The 24630-nt window shown below is 46.1% G+C and overlaps 1 long non-coding RNA gene across 3 annotated transcripts; it reads right to left on the bottom strand.

Moving 5' to 3' along the window:
• Nucleotides 1-332: 332 nt before the first annotated feature.
• Nucleotides 333-3903, bottom strand: LOC123132439 (uncharacterized). 3 transcript variants are annotated; one of them, XR_006464702.1, is made up of 5 exons: nucleotides 2239-3903; nucleotides 2083-2140; nucleotides 1050-1123; nucleotides 750-876; nucleotides 333-659 (listed from the first exon to the last, which is right to left on the bottom strand). It is a non-coding gene; the product is annotated as an uncharacterized lncRNA (long non-coding RNA). The 3 variants fall into 3 exon arrangements; XR_006464703.1 differs by having other exon boundaries at nucleotides 750-1123; XR_006464701.1 differs by having other exon boundaries at nucleotides 333-1123.
• Nucleotides 3904-24630: the final 20727 nt, after the last annotated feature.

Here is a 24630-nt window from a genome sequence, read left to right as displayed (position 1 = left end):
CCACATTTCATTACGAATTTATTATATATAAAAGTTGAACTGTACGACACTTTTTAAATGAATCTAACAAGTATTTTCGCTCACTAAACTTCCAAATGTTTTTCTATTGTAAACTCAAGTCTGAACAGTTGTAAATACTTCTAAATTGAACTGAAATAAAATATAGAAACACTCGAGTCTAAACAGTTGCAAATAGTTCTAAATTGAACTGAAATAAAATATAGGAACTGAGCTGAGTGTATTTTCAGATTTCTGCTAGCATGCATCATGACATTTTAGATATGTTTTTACAATAGAACATATACTAATTTTTATGTCAAGTACCTCAAACAAAACAAAAGTGGAGCTTCATTTACAAGAATAGAACATAACATATGCTAGTTTCGATCCATACAAGGTTTTCTCAAATGCTTATGAAGGCATAACACACAACTCATGTTGTGCTATAGGAAGAACACTTAAACAGGGGAAATTGGACATAGAATCGTTAAGTAGGTATACTAAAAAGCACACAAAACATGTACTGAAAAAGAACAAAACATTCTTAGCGTTGCATCGGCCTCCTGTGGCAGAGGTGAACGTTCTGATATTGCGTCGTCGCACGGCCTCGTGTGGCGCAGGTGAACGGCTTGTGGTGGCAAGGGTGAACGGCTTGAGCGCTGCATGTCCAAAAAAATTGGTTTTATTTGACAACACAAAAACATAAAAAGGATGATTTCAGTTTCATAAATTAACTCAAGAGGCAGTACCTCTAGCAATGGAAGATTACTGAGCCAAATGCCCATTCCGTGGCTACAAAAAACTGATTATTTTGTTTTTCTTAGTGGTGCCACTACCTTCAGATTAGAAGGACATGCATAATACTCATCCGCTGAACTGCACATATTTTTACATCATTTTCGCGGCCTCATAATACATCCATCTCATTTATTCAGTTTATCGGTTAACAAAAAGTATCAGCTATCAGTCCACAAAGAGCATCAACTACCAGTTCACAAAAATATGAAACATCACGGGAACATAAAAAGAATGTTTATTAGTTCACAAACCTATCAGCAATAGTAGTCCTGCGGCTCCAGTGCAGCCGCCATTGTTGGTTTTTCTTCTTAAAATACACACTTAACTGCTGTAACAAAAAAGAAACTTTAAACCACAAGATTTAGCAAGATGAACCACTAGTCTACTAACCAGAGAACTGAATGAATTTTCAAAATTGAACTTTTTTCTAATGCTCTACAGGCCGAAAAATGGGGGATTAAAGTTTGTAGCAGTAGTGCTCATGCCTATATAGGGCTCTCCCAGGACAAGCCCTTGTGTATAAAAAAGCTAGTGGTTTAAATTCAAAATGTGGACAATGCCACCACACATTTTATTAGTATATATTCAAAATGTGAACTAAATGAATTTTTAATAAAATGAAAATGTTTTGTATTTTCTTTTGAACTCAACATTGTTGTGCGAAGATATGTTGGACTTCTCTCATTTTACCACTTGAACTTTTATCATTTTGAATTTCTCTCATTGTGTTATTTTTCTGTCTGAAAAACAGAGTACTCGTACTGATATATGTGTTTTTTTGTACTGATGTATTTTCATAGATTGGACTTTACTCTACTTTTTTTGTATGATTATCCTCATAACTTTTCAATGGTTTATGTTATCATCGTCCTTGAACTTATATGGTTTATATCGTTGAACTGAATGATATTTTTTCCAAAAATAAAATGCTTTGTGTGTTTATTTTTTATCTTTTTTTTTTTGCAACGGTGTTTTGTACTTCTCTCGTTTTGGGACTCGAACATTCAGAATTGCATACAACAAACTTCTACAAGTTTTCTTTTAATTCCCATTTTTTTTCCTTTGTGAATTCACCGGGTTGTAATAATGAGCTTGTTTCTCTTTTGAACAAACAGATTCTGTGTAGTGAACTCAACCTGTTTGTGGCTATTTTTTCTCAGTGGAAATTTTGTGACCTGAGACCACTTCCTCTCAGCCTTATACCCTTTTGAACTGATGCCTTCAATTTTTTGACACAATCTTTTTTCTACATAAACAAAATTAACTGAAGGGAAGCTCCTTCACCTGGAAGATGTACTGAAAATGCACGCTAAAGTGACCTGAAGAAACACCAAATGTTGAACTGAAATACACAAGAGAAGGAGCATTTACATCCAGGGTAACTCTATGTTACACAACAATAACTGAGCATATATGTCTATAAGTTGAAGGGTAACGGACCTCAAGATGATATTTCCTCTCAGCCTTATACATCTTCCTTCCAATATTCATCTATTTTTGAGTTGCTGCCTTCGACTTTTTTTACGCATCCTGCCAACAGAAAATGGACCGAAATTTCAAAGATGAACTGAAAAAGATGAACATAATTTGAGTAGAGATGGATGATGGCAAATGATGAGTAGCACGTTTGCTTCTCTTCTTGGCCTAAACTGTACAGACACAAAGGATCTGCCCCGGCATAGCTAATTGAGATCTCTAGCTAATTAACCCAGCCACAGGCCACATCCCATCACACAACACTTTGCATACACACATTTATCTATTCCCAGAAATTCTTCTACTGAAGTTAAGAGGAACAAGTTTGAGATTATCAGTAGTACACCCACCATACCAAGTTCCGAACTGAACCTCTTGGCGTTCAAAAGTTCAGAAACTGAACCTCTTTTGTAGTTCTCCACGTGCGCTGGGTGTCGGAGTTGAACGGCCTACGCGCTGAAGTGGCGGGGCGCGTAGCTGGCAGGAGGCTCGGGCAGCGGCGGGGCGCGGGGTGGCCGGGCGGCGGCGGGACGCGGGCGGTGCGCGGGATGGCAGGCGGCGGCGGGGCGCGAAATAAATAAGTGCACAAGAGATATTTCTTTAGCAAGACATTTTCACGGAACAGGCAAACCAAACTTTTTCAATGAACTTTTTTAGGTTTATGTGTTCAAACTTGCAAACTTTCCGAACTAGTACTTAGCTCGCTTGTCATTTTTCACTTCACTATGGGATCAGAAGTGCACAACATATACAAACATTAACACAAGGATCAATTGGGGCAAACAACAGAACACAAAACTGAACATCAAGGAGATAAATAGCAACAGTCTTTGAACTGAATTAAAATTCTAATTGAACTAGATTAAATTTAGAAACTGAACCAAGTGTGTCACGAGTTAGTCAATGTGGAAGATCATTCCATTTGCTATCTATCTATCTCTCTCACATCACCCTGCTGCAGCAACAAACAGCAGCAGCACACAAACTCGCACGCACAACAAGTAGCTAGCAAGCAGCAGGGGCTTCAGGCAACAGGAGACATCAGCCAACAGCAGACAGTACTACCGTTTTCTGAACTCTCCTTTTCTTTGATCTTTTATTCCTTGAACTTCCACCGGTGAACCCGTGAACTTATCTGCTTTTATAATTTTAGATTTTTCAGAATAGTCATACCATGTGTATACAGCAAGAGTGCCCTCATATCTCAATTTCTATGTATCATACAATAGCATTAACCATAATTGAGAAAAAAGAGGATTTTGCATACACGCCGATGGTGCTAATGCCAAATATAATCTAGCCATCCTCAGCATCCAGTAAGGATGAAAAAATGCAATTCATGTTGTTAATAGATCATACAGCCTCAGAATTCCGTACTTAATTATTTCACAACATGTCACGTATTCAGTGCATCCAAGGTAGAACGAAAAATCTAAAATCCTACTGCAGCAATATAGCGAACATATGGCGGGCATGCATTTTATGTGCTACCCACCGCCCAAGGTTAATTCCCCTAGAAGAACGAGAGAAAACTAAATCCCTAATTAACATGTCAGATCAATAGATATGTTCTCACCTTGCTGTACAAGATCAAAGCAATAAATAGGACTATTACAAAGAACTGGTTAAAGTGCGTCAACTTGCCTTAGGCACAGAGGCATCCCTGAACTTGGCCGTCCACGACAATGTACCTAAACTCGGCGTAGGCTGGTAGTTGAACTTGCTAACATCCACACTAGCACCAGCAGCAGAAGCCGCGGTGTCGGTTTGGTGCTTGACATGTAAGATGATCTGAAAAAACACACAAAGGTGAACTGATTTTTTTCTCTCTCGAATTTAGCTTGATCTGCTACAACAAACCAAAAGAAACTATAGTCAGTAGGAATCAGAAAAATGAACTACAAAATTTATCTAATCAAAACTGGACGAATTAGCAAAATTGAACTATTTTTTGCATAACATAGCTGGGTGAGGAAGAAAAGCAACAAAGCGAATTTCATGGGGAATTAACCTATATTCGATTTTTGCGTACGGAAAAAACGTCCGAACGTTTGAGACAGTAGTGTGTGAACTTCTCGATTGAGCATTTTCTTCCTAATGTTTCTGTGACCGAAAATATAGAAGAGTGTAAAATAGGGATGTCTACTTTCCTGAACCAAGAACTTCAACTTCACGTATGCTCATATATACTGTTCTTTTTGAATTCCCTATCAAATGATTGGTTTCAGTAGCCTAAAAAACTGGCTCAACCTCATATGTACAAAACTGAATTTGATTCGACCTTTACACATATGAAGTTTGAACTTCACTCAAAAGCTAAATAGTTCAACCACACACATACAAGCAGAAAACATGGCAAAGTTGGTCATGTTTAGACATATATCAAGAAAATATTTAGAGACCCCCGTTCAATTTTTTTGTCTATGAACTGCCAAGCGAGCAGCGAAAATAAATGAAGATGATGAGATGAAGAAACAGGACCTTCAGGTGTTGGCGAAGAAGAACGGCCGATGAGTCAGTAGCAAACTGAGGAAGAAGGCCACACGGGAGGAAGCAGAGGGGCTGTGCCGGCGATGAGTCGGCGGCGTGGAGGGCAGCTTCGAGCGGCGGTCAGCAGGGGATTGGGCGACGCACAGGCGCATCACCGCCATGACCACCACCTTGCGTCGCCGTTGTGCCTGTCCTCTGCATCCCTAGCGCGTGTGTCGCCGCTCCGTCCTCCGCCTCGTACCTCACAGCAGCATGCGTAGGAAGGGGAAGTGGGCTGGCGGCACGCGACGGCGGGGCGAGGGGTGGCGGCGCGCGGCGGCGGCGCATGGGGTGGCGGCGAACGGCGGTGGTGGCTCGCTGTAGGAGGAGATGGGATCGGGAAGTGGGCTGGATTCGCGAAGCTGCGTCGCGCGCGCGCGCCTATAGGGGTCGGAGGGAGAGAGGCGGCCGGAGCAGAATGGAGACGCTGCCGGCGATGGGGAGAGGGTCGGGAGGCAGCGCGCTCGAGGAGAAGGCCGGGAGGCGGCGCGGTTGGGGGGAGGCCGACCAGAGGCACGGTGGGAGGAGGCCGGCCGGCGGCGCGCTGGAAGGAGGCCGGGCAGCGGCGCAGTGGGTAGGAGGTCGGGCGGCGGCGGGCACGGAGAGTAGGTGGCAAGAAGGATCTGCGGGGAGGATCAGGGTTGTTTTCTTCTTTTGGGGCTGGCCGCGCCTTATAGGGCTGAGGGTAACCAAATAATATTCTGTTACTAATAGCCCTGTTCTATATATATATATATATATATATATATATATATATATATATATATATATATATATATATATATATCAATTGTCCTTTTGTTTGGCACTTCAGGCGCCCTTTTTTAGAACTAGGCGCCCCTTTTATTAGTGTTTTTGCAAACGGGCGCTTGAAGCGACCCCGCGCTGGGCCGACCCATCAAACATGTTTTTTTCTGTGTTCTAATAGAAAAATATCGAGCTGTTTGTGAATCGAACCAGCGACCTCGCTCGTCGAGATAACCCGATATAACCACCACGCCACCTAGTGGGACGTGGTGAACTACAAATTTCTTTCTTTTATTCTTTCTTTTTCCTTTTTCATTTGTTGTTTTTCTTTTTTTTCCTACTTTCGAGTTTGAAGGCTTGTTTGCAAACATGTGAACTTTTTTTTAAATTGATGTTTTTTTTAAAAAAAATTGATCAACTTTTTTTCAAAATTGATGAACCTTTTTTTTCAAATTCGATGAACCATTATTCAAAGTCAACGATCTTTTTTCAAATACGATGATTTCTTTTCAAATCGATGAACTTTTTCAAAATAAGTGAATTATTTTAAATTCGATGAACTCTTTTTCCGGTGGATTTTGTTAAAAACTTGTAAAAATTTCAAAATAGGACATATTTTAAATTCCAGGATTTTTTCCGGATTGTAAAAAAACATATCATGATTTTCTTCGAATCTGTGAACTTTTTCCAATTCCGTCATTTTCTTTGTAGAGCGCAACCAGTCAAATGGTCCATGTCATTTGGCCAAAGGTTAGTTGTACAACAATTAAACAAGAGCGAAGCAGTGACCAGTGAGCGAAGTGTTTTATTGGGCCAGCCCAAGTGCGCCTGTTTCTTGATCGGGTGTGTGAAGCGTCGATTAGGAGGTCCCTTCCTGTTGGGGCACGGCACCCGCTGCGCCCGTTAAAGAGTTGAGCGCAAATCGCCGCACACACCCCATACTAGCTAGGCGTGCCTGTTCTGCTTTTTGTTTCCTGCAAAATAGCATGCGTTAGGTGTGATCGCAGTGATTCAAACCCAAGACCTCCCTGTAGTAGATACACCGCAGTAAGCACACGCTCACGACGCCTGATGTGATAAATTCTTCATTTCCTTCCTTTTCTTCTTTCTTTTATTTTACCTTCTTCTTTTCTTCTTTCCTTTCTTTGTATCTTTCATTTCCCTTTTTTCTTAAATCCATGGACTTTATCAAAATAAATGAACTTTTTTCAAGTCATTCAGTTTCTTTTCAAAATCGATGAACTTTTTTCCCGAATTTATGAACTTTTTCCAGAATTGATGATTTTTTAAAAAATTCATGAACTTCGTTCAGATCGAATGTACTTTTTGAAAATCGCTAAACTTTTTCAAAATTCAACGGATTTTTTATGAATTCGGTGAGCTGTTTTCCACATTTTCTGCACTTTTTTTCTCCAAACTTGATGAACTTTTTTTCAAAATCAATGAACTTATTTTCGAATTGATGTTTTTTTCTAAAAATTGATGAAATTTTCTTAGAATTTCTGAACTTTATAAAAAGTCAGTGAACTTTTTTCTGAATTTGTGGACTTTTTTTTGGAAGTCGATGAACTTTTCCTCAAAATCAATGAACTTCTTTAAATTTTGTGCACTTTTCCAAAACACAGATGAACTCTTTCCTAATTTGTGAATTGTTTTGAATACATGAACTTTCTTCTACATCGTGATTGTTTGAATATTTTGTTCTCGTTTTTTCCAAAAAATAATCATGTTTTTTTTTCTAAAAATGTATGTGCAAGAAATAAAGCGGCTACGTTTTAATCATTTTCTGTTGTAAACATTCACTAGCTCCTAGTAGCTCTAGTGGTTAGGCAACATGCACAAGATCTAAACGGTGGGAACATATTTTTCAAACTAGAAGCTTTTATCAAACAAACCAGCTCATATAGCACGGTAGCATAGATGGGTCGTCACACGCAAGCGAGCGCGTGAGCGCCGGGTTTGCTTGGCGGTGCTAAAAGCGCCAGTTAGGAGCTCCCTCCTTTTGGCCGCCCAGGTAGGGAGCTCCTATATGACACTAACTGCGGCAAACATTCGGCCACAAGCACATGAGCTTCTCTGTTTGGGCCGACCCCATTAAGAAACGCGGTTGCTAGGGTCAAACTTGCGATGTCGCTCTAACTAACACATGCTTCCAGCCACTACACCATATAGCAAGTGGTGCAATATGTTAGCGTCAACCCTTTTTAACTATAACGCACTATTCACTCTAGTGTCGTATTTAGTGTGTCGTATGAATTATTGTTACGAAAACATTTTAAAAACATGAACAAAAAACTCAAAATGTGAACAAAATTTGAACATTTAAATAGTTTTTGAATTACAGGAACAAATTTAGAATAACGTCAGGTCTTGAAAATTTATGAACCTTGTCTGTAAAAGAAGAACAAAATCTGTTTTAAAAATCAAACATTTTTTGAAAAAATGAAACATAATTTTTGAAACATGGGGACATTTTCTAAATTTTTTAATAAACTTTTAAAATGAGAACACTTTTTCAAACACAAACATTTTTTGAAATCATTAACAAAATTTTGAATACGAGAACAATTTTTGCACCATGAACATTTTCTTAAATTGTGAACAAATTTTGAAAGCAAGAACATATTTTGAAATTCCTGAAGATTTTTTTTGGGAATTGTGGACAAAATTTTGAACAAGGGAACATTTTTAAAGTTCTAAAAAATATTTGAAAATTTCAAACAAAAGGAACAGGGAAAAGAAAAAGGAAAAAAGAAAAAGAAAGAGGAACAGAAAGGAAAAAAAAGCAAGACACAAAAAAAGAAAAGGAAAAAAATAAAAACTTGTTCAGGAACCTTCTAGAACATTTGAAAACTGATAAAACCCGCTGGGAAACCTTTAGAAGATTCCTAAGACCGAAACATTGTACGTACTACAGATGGGCCTGCCCAATTGCTCGCTGGTAGCCCATCTGTGCGTTTGCTCGACAGTTTGACGTATTATGCGTCACATAGGTATTTCCGCCCAGGTATGCGGCAACGCGTCTAAGCAAAGGAAATGGGCTGGCCCATTCTGGACCAAGGATTTTTTTTTTGCTGAGACAAATGTTTAAATCCTATTAATAATATATAAAAATAAATGAAAATAAAATTCAGCAGCACCTGTAGTGAAGGAACGACAGCGCACGACAAAATGGGTGTGCCCACCTCGCCTGCTTGTGGGCGATGCCTCCTTTATTTGCCGCTCGCGGACGACACATGGGATCTGTCTCACACGACAACTGTGTGACTTCCTTGGCGGCTAAGGCCTATTAGGAGATGGGGGTTGAGTGTTAACCACATGTGAGTTGAGCTCGCTAGCTGGTCTTGTTCCAAAACTCAAGTGCTAACGTATTGCATGCACCAATGAGTGCATGTGGGTTACGACCTGTTTGGTTGCCTGCACTACCCTCATCTAGGCCTGACGGATGCAAATTTGACTGTTTGGTTGTCTGTTTTCGTAGTTTCACCCGCATCACACGGACTTTAAAACACTTCATAGCCAAGCCCATGATTCGGCAGTACCTCCCATCCATACTCAGGCGTGCATAGGAATGGAACACGGCGTCAAGTTTGCTCACGTTCGCAAAATATGGTGAGAGGAATTGGGTCACCTCCATCCGAATCGGATGCCCTATTTAGCCCCCGTCGGCTTACCCCCGATTTCCCCACCACCATTTCACCCTTTCGGCTCTTCGTCCAGAGCAAGTTCATCAACGACTAGCAGGTAAGCGACACATCTTCTCTAGTCGATAGTAGACGACGACGGTGCTTTGACATCCTCCTCTTCTCCGACAAGTTCTGCATCAACTCCCTGCTCTCCAATGGCTCTAAGTTCTATCACCCCCTCTCTACTCATTGTAGCTTACGTCTATGAGCATGTACATGGGATAGATCTATTGTTGGGGAACCTTGCATTGAAAACAAAAAATTCTACGCACACACAATGATCTATCCATGGAGATGCATAACAACGAGGGGGAGAGTGTGTCTACGTACCCTCGTAGACCGTAAGTGGAAGCGTTTCACAACGCAGTTGATGTAGTCGAACTTTCCTCGCGATCTAACCGATCGAGTACCGAACGTACGCACTACAAAAAAAGACACATCCATGACATTTTGGACCGAACGAAATTTTTTCCTGTCATACTTATGACACTTCTATGACGATAATTGTGACAAAACCCGGTATCATCATAGATGTGGTGGGGTCCTACTTCTATGATAAAAAATCATGACAGAAAATGGGCTTTTCGTCCTGGGCGGGCCGGAGACGCAGCTGCATGACATTCTTTGGGCCGTCCATGATGGAAAAAACCATGGTAGAAGCGAGGGCGAGGAAAATATCGGGGTGTTCTCGGTTACGGTGGGTGGTCGGGGCCGAGCGATGCGTGTTTCTCTCATACACGCACGCGCGTGGGTGCGAGGCGTTGGGCTCTAACTGAACCCGAGCGATTGCACTACAGGCTACGCGTTACTGAACCCGAGCGATCGATCGATGGCTGTTAACTGAACCCGATCCAGCGATTCCTCCGCTACTGCTGCTAGCTGAAGCCGATCGATGCTGCCTCTGGATGAACAGTGAGCGTTGCTGGGGATTTGGATGAATAGTTCCTGGTGGGGGTGGATGAACAGGACCCCGTGGTGTTGCCTCTGGATAAACAGGACCCCGATCGATCGAGCCGGTTGGGGCTGGATGAACAGGACCCCGTGGAGGGCTGGATGAACAGGACCACCCCGTGGAGGGCAGGACGAACAGTATACGGTGGAGGGCTAGATGAACAGTAGCCCGTGGAGGGGTGGTTGAACAGGAGCCCGTGGAGAGGGCTGGTTGAACAGTAGCCGGTGGAGTAGCGCGCGGTGGAGGCTGGATGAACAGGAGCCCGTGGATGAACAGTCGCAGGTGGAGGCTGGAGGAGGTCGGCGGTGGATGAACAGTAGTCCGTGGAGGTTGGAGGGGGTCGACGATGGAGATGAACAGTATCCTGTGGAGTCCCATTTTGCGGTACGCCACACCCCTCCCGATGAACAGGACCCCTGTTTCGATCGTAGCGCTCCAACACAAGTCCGTTTCCTCCGTTTTACGGTATGCCACACCCCTCCTGATCAATAGGACCCCCATTTCGCCCGTAGGAGGTTTGTTTCCTCTGTTTTGCAGTACGCCAGACCCCTCCCGATGAACAGGATCCTGTTTCGAATGTGGCCGGTCGAACACAAGGCCGTTTCCTCCGTTTTGCGGTACACCAGGTCTCGTTTCCATCGTCTGTTCCGTCCAAGCCCTCCTGATGAACACGACGACGCATTCCGTTCCGACCCAGCCGGTTGGCTCCCCATGAACACGACGACGACGCAGTTTCTCCGTTCCGACCCAGCAATGTACACGAGCCCTGGCCGTACGTATGTGCGAGTAGGTGTTCGAGACCCTGCCCGTATGTACGTACGTGGCCGTATTTTCTTTCTTGCACATTGGCCGTTGTACGTATGTGTACATGCTACGTGCGCGCCTCTACTATGACACATGCACGCCTCTACGTCAACCAGTATGTACGTACACGTTCCCGACCAGAATGACAACGCTATATACGCTTCGACCAGGTGGGTTCCGACTGTCAGGCACTTCCTTGCGTGCAAAGATGTAGCTGCTGGGTCCCAGCAGTCAGGGGGGTGAATCGTTTTTTTGCCCGGATGCACTTTCTTGCGTGTGAAGATGTAGCTGGTGGGTCCCAGCAGTCTGGGGGAAACATTTTTTCACGAAATACGGTGGCCCGTCCAGTGGGTCCCCACTGTCTGGTGGAGGAATAATTATTTTACGCGTAATAAGGAGGCACTTCCTTGCTGCGGCCGTGGACCCAGCTATCAGCCTCTCCATGTACAGTCCATGTCCGATGGAAGCCGTTCCTTAACCACGTTGACCATGCCGCACCGAGAGCACCAGGGCAGTGGACGACGACGAGGCCTAGGAAGGGGACGACACAGAGCCGGGGAAGACGCGGTAGTGGAATCCCGCGCGGAGAGGAGTACGAGGGTTCACTGGTTTGGCTGCGGTGTGAGGCTGCCGTCGCCGCAGAATTACAGGGGGTGTGGGTGAGTAGAGGGATGGTCTGGCCAACGGTGGGAGTAGTAGGGGCGGTGAGGCCTCTGCGGCATCGCAGCCGGCCACGGGAGGCAGGAGCACGAGGCACGACCGGCGCTGGTTTGGGCGGCCGGAGCAAGAATACCAGAGGTTGAAAAAGCTCTATGGCCGTTGGATGGACATCGTACGGTCAATGGAGCTAGAATCGTGCATATTGACTAAGTTAACAAAGCCCTCCGTCCCCGTCAACTTAGTAGGCCCACAAGTCAGCCTCCTACTATACTAGGTCCCAGCTAGCAGGGGAAGTATTCATTTTTTTGTGCGCAATAAGGAGGCACTTCCTTGCGTGCAAAGATATAGCTGGTGGGTCCGAGCTGTCAGCGGCGATAACGTTTTTTTCACGAAATACAGAGGCCCTTTCGGTGGGTCCCAGATGTCAAGTGGATGAATCATTATTTTGTGCGTAATAAGGAGGCATTTCCTTGTGTGCGGCTGTGGACCCAGCTGTCAGCCTCTCCACGCACAGTCCACTTCAGATGCATGTCGGTCGTTGACCACGTTGACCAGGCCGTGTTGGAAATATGCCCTAGAGGCAATAATAAAATGGTTATTATTATATTTCCTTGTTCATGATAATTGTCTATTGTTCATGCTATAATTGTGTTATTCGGAAATCGTAATACATGTGTGAATATATAGACCACAACATGTCCCTAGTAAGCCTCTAGTTGACTAGCTCGTTGATCAATAGATGGTTATGGTTCCCTGATCATGGACATTGGATGTCATTGATAACGGGATCACATCATTAGGAGAATGATGTGATGGACAAGACCCAATCCTAAGCATAGCACAAGATCGTGTAGTTCGTCTGCTAGAGCTTTTCTAAGTGTCAAGTATCATTTCCTTAGACCATGAGATTGTGCAACTCCCGGATACCGTAGGAGTGCTTTGGGTGTACCAAATGTCACAACGTAACTGGGTGGCTATAAAGGTACACTACAGGTATCTCCGAAAGTGTCTGTTGGGTTGGCATGAATCAAGACTGGGATTTGTCACTCCGTATGACGGAGAGGTATCTCCTGGCCCACTCGTTAATGCATCATCATAATGAGCTTACTGTGACTAAGTAGTTGGTCACGGGATGATGTGTTACAGAACGAGTAAAGTGACTTGCCGGTAACGAGATTGAACAAGGTATTGGGATACCGACGATCGAATCTCGAGCAAGTAACGTACCGATTGACAAAGGGAATTGAATACGGGATTGATTGAATCCTCGACATTGTGGTTCATCCGATGAGATCATCGTGGAATATGTGGGAGCCAACATGGGTATCCAGATCCCGCTGTTGGTTATTGGCCAGAGAGTTGTCTCGGTCATGTCTGCATGGTTCCCGAACCCGTAGGGTCTACACACTTAAGGTTCGGTGACGCTAGGGTTGTAGAGATATTAGTATGCGGTAACCCGAAAGTTGTTCGGAGTCCCGGATGAGATCCCGGACGTCACAAGGAGTTCCGGAATGGTCCAGAGGTAAAGATTTATATATAGGAAGACCAGTTTCGGCCACTGGGAAAGTTTTGGGGGTCACCGATATTGTACCGGGACCACCGGAAGGGTCCCGGGGGTCCACCGGGTGGGGCCACCTATCCCGGAGGGGCCCATGGGCTGAAGTGGGAAGGGAACCAGCCCCTAGTGGGCTGGTGCGCCCCCCTTGGGCCTCCCCCTGCGCCTAGGGTTAGAAACCCTAGGGGTGGGCGGCGTCTCCACTTGGCTTGGCCGCCGCCCCCCCCCCATCTAGATGGGATCTAGAGGGGCCGGTGCCCCCTGGCCCCTATATAGTGGAGGGAAGGGAGGGCAGCCGCACCCAAGTCCCTGGCGCCTCCCTGTCCCTCCGTGACACCTCTCCCTCTCGTTGGTGCTTGGCGAAGCCCTGCCGAGATCCCGCTGCTTCCACCACCACGCCATCGTGCTACTGGATCTCCCTCTCCCCTTGCTGGATCAAGAAGGAGGAGACGTCTCTCCTAACCGTACGTGTGTTGAACGCGGAGGTGCCGTCCATTCGGCGCTCGGTCATTGGTGATTTGGATCACAATGAGTACGACTCCATCAACCCCGTTCTCTTGAACGCTTCCGCTCGCGATCTACAAGGGTATGTAGATGCACTCCTCTTTCCCTTGTTGCTAGATGACTCCATAGATTGATCTTGGTGATGCGTAGAAAATTTTAAATTTCTGCTACGTTCCCCAACAGTGGTATCAGAGCTAGGTCTATGCGTAGTTTCTATGCACGAGTAGAACACAAGTTGTTGTGGGCGTTGATTTTGTCAATTTACTTACCGTCACTAGTCTTATCTTGATTCGGCGGCATCGTGGGATGAAGCGGCCCGGACCGACCTTACACGTACGCTTACGTGAGACTGGTTCCACCGACTGACATGCACTAGTTGCATAAGGTGGCTAGCGGGTGTCTGTCCCTCCCACTTTAGTCGGATCGGATTCGATGAAAAGGGTCCTTATGAAGGGTAAATAGAAATTGGCATATCACGTTGTGGTTTTGGCGTAGATAAGAAGCATTCTTGCTAGAAACCTATAGCAGCCATGTAAAAACTTGCAACAACAATTAGAGGACGTCTAACTTGTTTTTGTAGCATATGCCGTGTGATGTGATATGGCCAAAAGGATGTGATGAATGATATATGTGATGTATGAGATTGATCATGTTCTTGTAATAGGAATCACAACTTGCATGTCGATGAGTATGACAACTGGCAGGAGCCATAGGAGTTGTCTTAATTTATTTATGACCTGCTTGTCAACATAAACGTCATGTAATTACTTTACTTTATCGCTAACCGTTAGCCATAGTAGTAGAAGTAATAGTTGACAAGACAACTTCATGAAGACACGATGATGGAGATCATGGTGTCATGCCAGTGACGACGATGATCATGGCGCCCCGAAGATGGAGATTAAAAGGAGCAAAATGATATTGGCCATATCATGTCACTATTTGATTGCATGTGATGTTTATCATGTTTTACATCTTATTTGCTTAGAACGATGGGAGCATAAATAAGATGATCCCTCGCAATAATTTTGTCAGGACCCCGACTCGATGTCACATCGATCTAGCTGGTAACACCTCATATCACTTTGCGGCCTCACGCACGGTATCCCCACGGGTGTCGTCTTACCTTTTTCCCGGGACCGTTTGCGCCTTTTGGCTCACGTATATGATAGTGTCGCTAGCATCCATATGATAAGGAGCCCGGGCTGACATGGCTAGTCGTAAACCCAAAGTGGCACAGACTTACAGGGACAGGCATCCATGACCCAGCTTCGAACGTGTCGGTCATCAGCAAGTGGGTCCGGGCTGTAGCACTAGGCTAGCAGGACTCCGGTAAACCGGGCTGTAGCGGGCTAACAGGACTCCGGTACTCAAAGCGTGACATTTCCCCGAAGGGACAGACACAGGAACGAAGAAGGACACATGCCGGCCAGCCTAAGTGTTCCAGAGCAGTAGCAGGCTACCATGGCTCAGCGGTAACACTAGGAGACATTTCCCGGTAAGAGAGGCTACTAAAGATAAACAACTAGATAGTCAGATCCCACACATACCAAGCATTTCAATCATACACACAATATGCTCGATATGTGCAAATACAACGAAGCATCACAACATGACTCTATGACACAAGTACTTTATTTAAGGCTCAGGGAGCCATACATAACATTCACAAAGGTACGGGTCTCACGACCCAATCATACAAGTCATACAGTCATACAAGCCAGCAGCGGAAGTACATTGTCTGGGTACAGACAACTAGTAAAATAAAAGAGGCTTGGAAAGCCTAGCTATACTACGTGGTCCATCACAAGCTCAGGGTCACCACCTGGGTCTTTAGCCTACTCGTTGATGTCAACGTCTACATAGAACCCATCAGAAGGGGTTGCAGCGTCTTCTGTAAAAATGTAGATTATAGCAACATGAGTACAAAGGTACTCAGCAAGACTTACATCAAACCCTACATACATGCATAGTATCAAGAGGGGTTGGTGGAGTTATTGCAGCAAGCCAGCTTTGACTCTTGGCTAGGCTATCCTACGATACCCCAACTTGAAATGTTTTGCGCACACGAGTCCACTACTCACCACTTCAATACCCTACCGAGGATCCACCTCCGTCTTCCTATGGAAGAGCCATCCTCGGCACTCACACTTACCTTGAGGCTTTTAGTAGTTTCCATTTACTTGTCTATGAACTGTACAGGCAACCAAGTAGTCCTTTACCGCGGACGCGGCTATTCGAATAGATCATGATAACCCTGCAGGGGTGTACTTCTTCATACATGTTTCCACCACTTAGCATCTGCACACGACATGTGCTCGGCAGACTTCAAGCGAAAGCCGACGTGGGTGTAGACCACGACCTACCTAAACACTTAAGCCTCTAGTCCAGGTTTATCGCCTATTCAGGTTCCATCCGCAGGGAGTCCGGCCGAGGTTTCCCATACGGCCCCGAACGATGTGAACAGGGTTTCCAAGATACCTAACGGGTATTCGGTACACCCGGCCACGTACCTACCGCATCACAGCCCACCCCTACGGTCAGCGCTGTCCACGGCCTCCAGTAGCTACAAACACCAGAAACTACTTGCAACTCCTGGACAGAGAGCTAGGGTGAATAAGAAGTCGAGCGGGGTCATATTTCAGGGCCCAATGCATGGTAGTAGCTGTATCTTAAATCACACATACAGATCTCAGTGCTTAAGGTCGGCTTCAATGAAACAACCCACCATGTACTCCTACATGGCCTCTCATCGATACCTTTACCAAATCGTGTTCACCACACCACTTTCATTACCGACATAATCATTTCACTCTAGTCCATCACCCAGATGAACCAGACCTGACACGACTCTAAGCATAGCAGGCATAGCAAGGTAGGAACAACACATACATATGGCTCAATCAACTCCTACACATGCTAGTGGGTTTCATCTAGTTACTGTGGCAATGACAGGTCATGCAGAGGAAATGGGTTCAGCTACCGTAGCACACAGCAGTTTGAATCGCGTTGTCTTAATGCAGTAAAAGAGAGCAGGAGCGAGAACATGGGATTGTATCGATATGATCAAATGGTTGGTTGCTTGCCTGATGGTTCGATGCTCGGATATGATTCTTCGTTAGGGTAATCACGGTACTCCTCGGAGACAGAACCTGTCGCAAAGGACATCGATACACAAGCATCACCAAACAATGTGCAACAATATGATGCATGCATGAAACATGGCAATATGAGTGTGTTGGGCTAATGCAACTAAAACCAGAAGGGTTTGAACAAATTTGAATCAAAGATTCAAATTTCAAACTCAAACATGGCCTCTTTAAGTGCTTTTCCTTATTCTGCTTAAAACATCAATTTAACTTGTTTGATCATGCATGAAAATAGTACAGATGGATGGATTGGATTTTTCTGATCATTTTTCATATATAATTTGTCCAATTTGGAGTTACAGAATAAAAGTTATGAATTTTTGAAGTTTAAATAATATTCTGGAATTTCCTGATTTAAATTAAATCCAGAAAATCAATTACTGCGTCAGCCTGACGTCAGTGTGACGTCAGCAGGTCAACGGAACAGGTCTGGTCAAACCTGACAGTGGGTCCCGCATGTCAGGGTGATTAATTTAATTAAAAGTTAATTAAAACTAATCCTGTTTAATTAACAGGGCTGGGCCCCACCTGTCATTGACTCAGGGGAGTCAACCAGGGCCCACCCGTGGTCAAAGTCAAAGTCGGCTGCCGGCGTTTAGCCGCCGGCGAGCCCGACGCGGCGGCGGGAGTGGTTTTGGCCATTTCGGCCACCAAATGGACCGCGGAGGCCACCGGAGTGGAGCTGAGGGCAACCCGCAGCTCTTGGCGGAGTCCGTTGGGGTCGGGGTGGCCGGAGTCGACGCCGGCGACGACTTTGGCAGCCACCGGGGTTCGGTCGAGGATGAACTTGGCGCTAGAGGGGTCGGTGAGGCTCGTGGAGTGGCTAGCTAGGTGCTGTGGGACTCGGTGAGCAAGATGGACACCATCTTGTGGCCGGAGTGTGGCCGGAAGCACGTCGGCGACGAGGTCCGCGACGGCGCGTGCGGGTGAGCTTGGTGCGCTCGCTGTGGTGCTCGAGAGAGAGAGAAAGAGAGGAAGGGGAAGTTAGCCCAGCTCACTGTGGTCTTGACGGAGAGGACGGCGTGGTCGGGGACGAGCTGCTGTGGCGGCGACAGCGAAGGGGATCTCCGGCGATGGCGGTTCGGGCGAGGTTGGTGCGGCGGCTTCGAGGCACGCGAGCGCTCGGGGCTCGGCTAGCTCGAAGGGGTAGAGGGCGGCGGAGCTTCTGGACAGGGTGGCGCGGCGTGGAGACGACGGGGAGCACGGCTACGACGGTGGTGCGGCGACGGTGGCGTCGGCCATGGCGTGGGAGCGCGAGGGAGAGGAGCTGGGGGCGAATGGAGGTGTCCAGGAGGGTCGGGGCGCGACGTGGAGCTCGTCCAGGCCATCAGGGCGGCGAGAGGGGGAGGCCGGGCGGCGTGCAGCTGCGTGGCGAGCTGCGGTGCCGCCGCCGAGCACCTTGGCTGCCTGCCTGGCAAGCCAAGCAGCTCGCTGGAGCGGTGGCCGGGCTGGGCCGGCCAGGTGGGCTGGCTGGTGGGCCTGCGGTGGCGCCAGGTAAGTTTTCCCCTTTTTTTTTCTGTTTCTGTTTTTATTTAATATATCTGCAACTTTGTTGAATTAAATAAAATACCTAGGCAACTTCAAAAATCACCAAACTATTCCTGGCCCATAGTTGGATTATTTCCAACATGAAACATTTTAGTTTGGAGATATTTGAGCATTTAAATATTTTATATTATTTTAAATGCCCAAATTCAAATATTTATGTTTTAATTCAAAAACCCTAGGATGGCCTAGGAAAATGTGCACCATTTTTGGCAGAGGTTCTGAACCAAGACAAAAATGATGGGCATTTTAGAAGGGCATTTCAGGTTCATTGAAAAATTATTTTAGTAACCCTAGTTGGTTTCAGAGGGGACTGGGGGTTCTGTCATCCCCATTTCAAGTTTCTGATGAAAGAGTAAACATGATGCAACACTCTAATGCATGACTAGCTAGGGTGTGACAACTCACCCCCACTCAAAAGAATCTCGTCCCGAGATTTGGGTTCCTCCGAGAAGAAGGCGGGATACTCGAGTCGAAGACGATCCTCCCTTTCCCAAGTTGCTTCATCTTCAGAATGGTGCGACCATTGAACTTTGAGAAACTTGATGTTATGACGTCGGGTGGTACGCTCGGCTTGATCGAGGATACGAATGGGGTACTCTCGATATGTAAGATCATCTTGGAGATCAAGCGTTTCGTGGTCCACTTCACGGATAGGATCCGAGAAGCAACGCCTGAGTTGAGAAACGTGGAAGACATCGTGAACTCTGGAGAGATGCGGAGGTAGTTCCAACTGGTAGGCAACTTCTCCTCGTTTGGCAAGAATGCGAAAAGGTCCAATGTAACGAGGAGCCAATTTGCCTTTGATACCGAAACGATGGGTTCCCTTCAGAGGGGTGACCCGAAGGTAAGCCTTCTCGTCAACCTCGAAAGTCATAGCCTTATGTTTTCGGTCATATTGACTCTTTTGACGGGATTGGGCTGCTTTCAACTTTTCACGAACGATACGAACTTGATCTTCCGCTTCCTGAATCATGTCCGGGCCAAAGAATTGTCTTTCCCCGGTCTCTGACCAGTTAAGGGGTGTTCGACATCGTCGTCCATAGAGAACTTCAAAAGGGGCTTTACCCAAGCTAGATTGATAGCTGTTGTTGTAAGCGAATTCGGCAAATGGAAGGCACTTCTCCCAGTCCATTCCGAAAGAGATAACAGAGGCTCGAAGCATGTCTTCTAGAATTTGGTTGACGCGTTCCACTTGACCACTCGACTGAGGGTGGAAGGCGGTGCTAAAGGAGAGACGGGTTCCCATAGCATTTTGAAAACTTTCCCAAAATCGAGAGGTGAAAAGACTTCCTCGATCCGAGTTAATTTCCAAAGGAACACCATGAAGGGACACTATTCGGGAGATGTATAAGTCTGCCAGCTGACTAGCGGTTATACTCTCACGAACATGTAGGAAATGGGCTACTTTGGAAAGACGATCGACCACGACGAAAATAGCATTATTCCCTCTCTTGGTCCTGGGAAAACCGGTAATGAAATCCATACCAATTTTATCCCATTTCCATTCAGGAATAGCTAAGGGTTGAAGGGTGCCAGCAGGCCGTTGATGCTCTGCTTTTACACGACGACAGACGTCGCAATTAGCAATATACTGAGCAATTTCTCTTTTCATCCTAGTCCACCAGAACCTCTGGCGTAGGTCCTGATACATCTTAGTACTACCGAGATGAATGGTGAGAGGAGATTCATGAGCCTCCTTAAGGATCAGCTGCCGTAGATGCTGGTTCTTGGGAACCACTAGACGGTTCTCAAAGTACACAACACCATGATCATTTGTGGAGAAACAACTAGCACCTCCGCTAGCAATGTTCTCTTTGGTTTTAGATATTCCCTTATCTCGCTTTTGGGCAGCGATGATTTGATCCGTAAGAGTAGGTTTTGCTACCAAGGTGGAAAGAAAACCTTGAGGTACAATGTGAAGGTTAAGCTTCCGAAATTCCTCATGGAGAAGCGGTTGACTTTGTTGTAACATCAGGTTGTTACAATAAGATTTATGACTTAGCGCATCAGCCATGACGTTGGCTTTCCCTGGGGTGTAGGTTATTCCTAAGTCGAAGTCTGTGATCAATTCAACCCAACGTCTCTGCCTGAGATTCAAATCCGGTTGGGTGAAAATATACTTCAGACTTTGGTGATCAGTGAATATTTCGCAACGATTACCGAGGAGGTAATGTCGCCAGGTCTTAAGTGCATAGACTACGGCTGCAAGCTCTAGATCATGAGTAGGATAATTCTCCTCATGTGGGTGCAATTGCCGTGAAGCGTAGGCAATTACGTGTCGATCTTGCATAAGAATGCAACCTAGTCCTTGTCGCGAGGCGTTGCAGTAGATAACAAAGTCCTTGGAGAAGTCTGGCGGTACCAGTACGGGAGCAGAGGTCAGGCGTCTTTTCAGTTCCTGAAAGCTGTGCTCACATTGTGGAGTCCATTCGAACTTCTTATCTTTCTTGAGGAGTTCGGTTAGAGGTTTGGCAACTTTGGAGAAGTTCTCGACAAAGCGACGGCAATAGCTCGCTAAGCCTAGAAAACTCCGAACTTGCTTGACCGATTCAGGTGGAGTCCAATTAAGGACGGCTTGAACTCGCTCAGGGTTAACAGCAATACCTTTACCAGATATTACATGACCCAGATAGGTCACTTCTGGCAACCAGAATTCACATTTAGAAAATTTGGCATAAAGGCGATGCTCTCGAAGTTTCTGCAACACTAGCCTTAGATGTTCGGCATGTTCTTCCTCGTTCTTGGAGTAGATGAGTATATCATCGAGATAAACTACGACGAACTTATCCAAATACTCCATGAAGATTGAGTTCATTAACCGAGAAAAGGTGGCTGGAGCGTTGGTTAAACCGAAGGACATGACGGTGTACTCGTATTGGCCATAACGAGTAACAAAGGCCGTTTTAGGAATGTCCCCGTTTCTGATTTTGATTTGAGGGTAGCCCAACCTCAAATCCATCTTGGAGAAGACTGAGGATCCAGCGAGCTGATCATACAGATCGTTGATCCTGGGAAGTGGATATTTGTTCTTGATTGTGACCAAATTGACAGGTCGGTAATCTACAACCATCCGGTCCGTACCATCCTTCCTCTTGACGAATAGGACGGGGCAAGCCCACGGAGATGAACTAGGTCGGATGAAACCCTTTTTCAAGGACTCATCGAGTTGTTTCTTAAGCTCGGCTAGTTCTAGGGGTGCCATCTTATAAGGTCTTCTAGCAATCGGAACGGTTCCTGGAATGAGGTCTATTACGAACTCAACATCCCTGTCAGGTGGAACACCTGGCAATTCCTCTGGAAAGACATCCGGAAAGTCACGGACTACCGGAACGTCCTCAAGGTCTGGCAAAGGGCTGGCGTTAAGAGAATATAATTGTCGCTTGGCTATTCGGGTCAAGACATTAACTATCTTCCCCGAAGGATGGGTGAGTTGAACAGTCCTAGAGAAGCAATCAATTTTGGCTTGATGAGCTGACATCCAGTCCATACCCAAAATGATATTAATATCTGAAGATTTAAGGGCTATCAAAGATGCAAGGAAAACAAGTCTGTCGACTTGGATTTCATTTCCATAACTTACCCTAGAGGTCTGCCATCTAGAACCAGGAGTAGAAATTTCCATAGTGGATGGCATGTCACAGAATGCAACGTTATGCAAACGAGCATAATTTTCGGATATAAAAGAATGAGAGGCTCCTGTATCGAAAAGAACAGATGCCGGGTGGCAATTAACAAGAAGCGTACCGAGAACGACGTTGGGATCCTCTTGAGCTTCTTCGGCAGAGATACAGTTGACATGGCCACGTGAGGCGGTGACCGGCTTGGCGTGGAACACTTTCCCTGTCGGCTTGCCACGGCCAACAACTTTAGCAGATTGATTGGGGTTGGTCTGGGGACACTCACGCATATAGTGACCAGATTCCCCACACTTGAAACATGTCACGGAACTGGTACGTGGAGGAGCATTGTTGGTTGGACCCCCATAGGGCTTGGCCGGTGCAGACTGTTGAACAGGGCGAGGCGCCTGGAAAGATGGCCTCGGTGTGAACCTGGGTGGCAGGGCGGTGTTGGGTACCCACACGCGGCGCTTTTGAGGACCAGCACCGGATGAGGAACCCATGTCACGGCCATGCTTGCGTGTTGCGTCATAGTCAGTCTGACCAGTTTCAGCACTGATGGCTTTGTTGACAAGTTTCGAAAAAGATGTGCACTCATGCAGACGGAGGTCGCGGCGAAGCTCAGGACTAAGGCCCTTACGGAACCTTGCTTGCTTCTTGGCATCAGTAGACACTTCCTCAGTTGCATATCGTGCGAGATTACCAAACTCCCTGCTATAGACATCCACAGAAAGTCGGCCTTGGGTGAAATTGCAGAATTCCTCACGTTTACGGTCCATGAGACCCTCCGGAATGTGATGTTCACGGAAAGCCTCGCTGAACTCAGCCCAAGTTGTGACATGGCCCGCTGGGCGCATAGCTCTATAATTCTCCCACCATAGACTGGCGGGGCCTTCAAGATGATATGCAGCAAAGGTGACCTTGTCAGCCTCAGCTACTAGCGCGGAACGCAGCTTGTGAGAGATACTGCGAAGCCAGTCATCAGCGTCGAGAGGCTCGACGGAGTGGTGGAACGTGGGTGGATGCAATTTGATAAAATCACTGAGTGACACCACGTTAGCCCTCTGATGGTGTGCTGTATTCTGTTCAATACGCTCCAACAAACGGTTTGTCTCCCGCTTGTTTCTCTCAGCTTCCATCATAACCTCGGCTAGTGAAGGAGGATGAGGCAGATTTTCATTCCTGGCTTCACTGCCTTCGGCCTGCTCTTGGGAAGCAGGGTTAGCGCGCGTGTTGACCATCCTAGGTAAACAAGTCAATGATTTAGTCAGGATGGTAAAATTCCGACATAGGATACAGAATGTAAGGAATAATTCGGAATGTAAGATGATCATCCGTATGACATGGTAAATACAGAAACTGCTTCTTTTATTCCATCGTCATACACACCATACAAGGTTTAGTACAAGACCAAACAAAGTACTATTACGGTGAGAAAAGGATTACATCTCATCGGAGGCATTCCAAGCTCCTATACATTATTTTTCTACACCTCCGGAAGGAGTACAAACTAGGTCATATCCCACGAGTCACGCGGGACGATAGATGACACAGCTAGTGCGAACTAGTGATACTATCACTAACTCAGACCGATCCGTAGTAGTCCTCGTAGAAGTCACCTCCATAGCCTGGAAGCTCAACATGATCATCCGGAAACAGACGGTCTCGCGGAGCTTGTGGACCATAGGGGCTAGGATGAGGCCTTGGACCAACAAACGGTGGCCTGCGGGGACCGCGAGGTGGGGTGATGCCTCCTACATCACGCCAAACCATCACGTCCGGCAGAGCAGATCTCACAGGATAGAGATCGCGCATATCTGAATATCCAGCTTGCACCGCCGGTGCGAACCGAGTCAAAGTGGCCCAGTGGTCAGCACGGGTATTGAAGAGCTCTAACCTTAAGGCCCGATTTTCACGGTCCTTATCCTCGAGCATCTCAGCAGTGGTGCGAGTCCGTGAATCCTCCTGAGTGGAGTCAGCATAGATAGCCTGGAGATACCCTTGTGCTCCCGGAAGTGATCCTGGCATATACCGGAAGTCAGAGTCCCGAAATAGACCAGATCTGACTCGCATAATGGTCATCATAGAGTAGGCGGCGTCCTGCGCAGCCATCTCAATAGTAACCCCGAGTCCATAGGAGCAGTGAAGAGGCTCGGTGGATCCAGGATAAGATGGAAATATCCTGACAGTGCAGAGATACTGGCTTTGATTAAAATCCCGGAATTGCTCTACGACCGTGTACTCAGGATACCAGCGGTATCCAGCCTCAGTCATTACCCTGACCAACTTAGCAGTATGGCCGGGTACATCTAGACATCGAGTCAGGCGAACCACTTGATTGAGGTCGCGAGTGGCCATCTGAAAGCACAATCATAATGCAAAGGCATTAGAATTTCTAGCAAAATTTCGGCAGCATAACAGCTGTAAATGCTCAAAAAGGATTTGAGACATTTGACAAAGGATTTCGTACACACTCAACATCATCATATCAAAGTTCTGAACCATTCTGACTACATAATGTGGTAGTAGAACTGAACTAGGCTTGTAACCATCAAACTTATAAGGTACTACTGATTAGTAACACGTGATCCTGATAGAAAGAATA

This window comes from Triticum aestivum, chromosome 6A (genome assembly GCF_018294505.1).
Source record: "Triticum aestivum cultivar Chinese Spring chromosome 6A, IWGSC CS RefSeq v2.1, whole genome shotgun sequence".
In the NCBI taxonomy this organism is placed as follows: domain Eukaryota; kingdom Viridiplantae; phylum Streptophyta; class Magnoliopsida; order Poales; family Poaceae; genus Triticum; species Triticum aestivum.
The sequence above is the reverse complement of the archived record's forward strand: the minus strand, read 5'-3'. Positions and strand labels throughout refer to the sequence as shown.